This window comes from Octopus bimaculoides, chromosome 6, assembly GCF_001194135.2.
Source record: "Octopus bimaculoides isolate UCB-OBI-ISO-001 chromosome 6, ASM119413v2, whole genome shotgun sequence".
NCBI classification, from domain to species: Eukaryota; Metazoa; Mollusca; class Cephalopoda; order Octopoda; family Octopodidae; genus Octopus; species Octopus bimaculoides.
Window position 1 is genome coordinate 86130259 of NC_068986.1, and position 4906 is coordinate 86135164.

Here is a 4906-nt window from a genome sequence, read left to right on the forward strand (position 1 = left end):
ATATATATATATATATATGTATATATGTGTGTGTGTGTGTGTGTGTGTGTGTGCATATACACACATATATATACATACACACATATATAAATATTTTACATGCGTCCGTGCATACATACTTACACATATACGTACATATTATTCATATACTTATATAAGCATATGTATATATATATATACACAATATACCCATGTGCTTATAGGCATACTTATAAATATATAGGAATCTATTATATAGTAGGAACCTCGCAAAACATATTCATGAGCGTACAAATAATATATATATATATATATATATATATGTTTGTGTGTCTGTGTGCCTGTGCCTGTGTGTGTGTGTATCTGTGTGTGTGTGTGTGTGTGTCTGTGTGTGTGTGTGTGTGTAGCGAGAAAAAGGGAGTAAGAGATAGATAGATAGATAGATAGATAGATACAGATATAGATATAGATATAGATAGATATAGATATAGATATAGTTATAGATATAGATATAGATATAGATATAGATAGATATAATACGCATGTGTATGTCCATACCTATAGAAACACACACAAACTCAAATATATTCACAAATATATTCACGCTCGTATATGCTCGTGTGTGTATATGAGTTTGTAACTATTTTATGTGGAGGGAAATGTGTGTGTGTGTGTGTGTATTCATATGTTTTTAATTAAATGTTTCAATTACAAGTTATTTGTTTTGAGTGTACTAACATATTATACTGCTCTATTTAAAATCTATATCTTCTGGATACATTTTCGTAGCTCATTCTCTTTTCAATGTCTCCGAAATACCTTCTTTGGTGAATTTCTTCAAAGCACGATTCTCGATTTGAAGAGAACTCACTTAATTTCAATGAATGGATATAAAGAAATTATGAATATGTTAATACAAAGTTATGACACATTTTTTCCGGCTCCTCCTTCACTTATTGAGAAAATGTTGACAGAAAAAATAGTTTGCAACATAATGCTTCTCTGTTTTAGTATCAAATAGTAACTATGTAACACCAGTTAATTATTTTGTCCATTGTATTTTAAGGATAACTCTCTCGTACAACTGAGCAGTGGTTAGGAACATGTAAACGGCTTTCGATAATGGTCTTCGGAGCCTGTATTGTATTGAGTGGAATTAGATAGCCTTTTGGCCCTCATATACTTCACTCAGCAAAATATCGAATAAATAGCAGGTGTTATAGGAGAAGTCGACAAGAGTACTTGGAGGACACTAATTTTCAGCAGATTGTACCGGAGCAACGTGGATACAATGCGTTGTTAGTGACACAACGTGCCACTCGGACGAAGAATCGAACCCATGATCTTATGGTCTTAGATCAACACCCTCTACGCTTGGTAAAGCGCCACAAAACTTCAGTATGTCTATGCTGATTACTCTGCTCTTTAGATATATTCAGTATATTATGTACATCAAACTGCGAGCTGGCCAAATCCTTAGTACGCCGGGCAAAAACGTAACGGCATTTCGTCCCTCTTTTACGTTCTGAGTTCAAATTCTGCCGAAGTCATCTTTAACTTTCATCTTTTTAGGACCGATAGAATAAGCCTCGGCTGAGTACAGGGTCGATGTATTCGTCTTACCCCTCCCTCGAAATTGCCGGCCTGATGTCAAAATTTCAAACCAATATATTTGGTACACCATTATATAATGTTCTTTTCATTTACATGTTACCATTCTAGTATCTTGTATGCTATTTGGAATTGTTTTTGTCTAAAATACGATAGTTCAAAATTCTTCTCTTTGCAACCTCATTTTTCAATGTACATCTCTAAAATATTGGTCTACATAACTACTGAAATATTAACACAAAATATACCTTTTACCATTGTACTAGTCCCTCTGCCAAATTAAAACGCATATATATGAGTCACTATTTTCTTTGAAGGGTTAATAAGCTTTCAGATTTGTAGAATGTTAATGAAAATTGATTTCAAACATTTCTAATTCAATAGCAAAAGACATCATTTCTCATCTCGGCATAAACTATGACACAATATTTCATCATTATGACAGGAACTATTACGTCATATGTATTAAATTATGTTTGCAGATGTTCACGAATTTTTATCAAACCATCAATATTTTATATTTCCCCTGATTTAGTAAATTGATTGGAAACAGGAAAGGTTCTACGTTGTAGTATACCCTGCTACACAGAGCAATCACACTCTCCTGTAACAACACGAAATGAATTTTAAATTGCATGATACACGAGAATCTGGTCCCTAGGAACGTTGTATCACAATAAATGGTTGAATAGCCACGACTGAAATGCCGTTTAACATTGGCTTGCTTGTTCAGGATGGGACCGGTACAAATTAACCGACATCATAATAGTATCTCAACTGTAGGCGTCTTAACATGATATGTTGTTTCACCGTACCTTACACAAACTGACATTTTTGTTTAGAGTATAATATTTTCATTCATTTCTAAAAACGCATATGCACGTCTCATACACATTCATAAGCACATCTATGCACACACACATTTACACACTATATCTCATGTACTCTGAATGCACGAACTGCATATCCGTGGTAATGATATTCAAAAAAATATCCACATTTAGCCTGTATAATAAATAAAGTGAAAAGGAGGTAACACGCGAAAAAGTTCTTTTTTAAAGGGGATGTAGATAAGTGGTAACTAAGTACAACAGTGTGTGTTCAGATATTGTGTGTATGAGTAGGTATGTATGTACTGCCCTGTAATTGTGTCATTAAAACATAATGTCGTGTATGTGATGGATGTATAAAGAGACTATGGTTCGTGTGAGTTTCGAAGGAATTTAATTTTTTTCTGGAAAAGTGTAGCTGTTTCTTTATCAGCCAAGTACCATATCGTGTACTTTTAAAGAATTTATGTGCAACTTTTGCATTATCAGATCAAACTGACGTAAAATACGAAAACTATCGATATATGTGTATCTATATGAGTATATACGTATGCAGTGTTCTATAATCATGTCATAGGTTGTTGTTGTTTTTGTTGTTGGCACTCCGTCGCTTACGACGTCGAGGGTTCCACTTGATCCGATCAACGGAGCAGCCTGCTCGTGAAATTAACGTGCAAGTGACTGAGCACTCCACAGACACGTGTACCCTTAACATAGTTCTCGGAGATATTCAGCGTGACACAGTGTGACAAGGCTGACCCTTTGAATTACAGGCACAACAGAAACAGGAAGTAAGAGTGAGAGAAAGTTGTGGTGAGAGAGTACAGCAGGGTTCGCCACCATCCCTTGCCGGAGCCTCGTGGAGCTTTAAGTGTTTTCGCTCAATAAACACTCACAACGCCCGGTCTGGGAATCGAAACCGCGATCCTATGACCGCGAGTCCACTGCCCTAACTACTGGGCCATTGCGCCTCCTCTCCATGTCATAGGTATGCAGTGTTCTATGACCAAAAGAGATACGACAGTGTCCTATCGCTTTTGAGTATTACTAGACATGGGTAATCAATAGACTAGCTGTGGGTAATAATAGCTGCATCTCCGCGAGATTTATTTGGCGCGAGTTGCTGCTAGTTAGCCAAGCAGAGCAAAACCCAAAAGCGTAGATGAGCTCAGTACAGCATCAGCGCCTATGTGACAACAGTATACAAGGACATAGAAATATCTGATATAGTGAAAGGGTGCATTGCAAGCCCACCTTGGGGTTAATGGAATCGACGTAATTGTGAGGATATATGTATGTGCAGAAATTTCTGCAGGAACTACTGTAATTTTTCTGACATGATGAAATAATGCAGGGTTATATTCCAAAGAGACAATTTCATTTTGCTGCTGTTTTCACTTATAGTGAATTCTTGGCTCACTTTTGCCACGGTCTTCTGATTTGCGTGTAACTGGGCCATATAAAGAATACTGAGACCAGTCGGACGCATAACTACATTGTTATATGAGAAAAATATTAAGAATATGAAAAGCCTTGAATTGTGTGAAACATTTTTTAAAAAGCGGCGATTCAATTTGTCCGAATATAAATATTCCAACCTGGTTGTAGAAGCAGACTCTGTAATTTGCCTGACAATTTCTTTAATAATATGGTAAAAATGCCACATATCTAGATATGGATGAAGCTACATACTGTGGATAGGATTTTAACAAAAGGCAAGTAACTAAGAAACATTGCAATTGATTGTAAAAATATAAGGCTCAGAGTTAGCTCTCATACTATAAAAAAAAAAAAAAATCAGTATTCCACTGCATGTTTGTTGTGCCAGTAGCCTTAGAAACATTTGATACACATGACTGAACGCAACATAATTTCATGACCTTTGATGTTAAAGCAAGAAAATATTAATAAACGCCAAATATTTCCAAATATGTTAATTTCCTCGATCTAAAGAAAAGCAAATAAGAATATTAATATTTACTCAAAAATATTCTGAATATCGTTTCGTACCTCTTTTACTGCATCTAAGAAAAACCAAGCGTCGAGGAATATCCATGGATCACTTTGCATATATGAGACCCATGGCAATATCAGAGACGTTAAGAAACACATTTGAATGAATCCTGTGCCTGGTGACCAGGGGTGTATACTTAGAACCTTTGAACAACTCTACCGGTACAGAATATCAGTTGTAGTGATTTTAGTTACTTACAAGGAGAATATCGTTCAAGAGTATGTTGCCAGAAAATTTCAGAGAAACATTATTATTTGCACGTGAAATATTCTACTTTGACACATCAACCTATGTATTAGCACCAAGTTTGGATGGTATATAAATCTATTCAAGAGCAATGTGACCTCAACACATTAAATGAAACGCAAATACGATTGGGTTACCAGTGAAATGGGATACAAACTGGAGAAAACATAGTCCGGAAGTGCGTGTGTGTGTTTGTGTATGTATGTGTATAGGTATGTCTATATAT

At 35.6% G+C, this 4906-nt stretch overlaps 1 long non-coding RNA gene across 1 annotated transcript in view; it reads right to left on the reverse strand.

Moving 5' to 3' along the window:
* The window catches only part of LOC106870774 (uncharacterized), a 7006-nt gene extending 5009 nt beyond the window's left edge, over nucleotides 1-1997 (reverse strand). Inside the window, exon 1 of the long non-coding RNA XR_001409569.1 lies at nucleotides 718-1997. This is a non-coding gene — a long non-coding RNA (uncharacterized LOC106870774). The remainder of the gene's footprint in view (nucleotides 1-717) is intronic.
* Between the last annotated feature and the right edge of the window lie 2909 nt (nucleotides 1998-4906).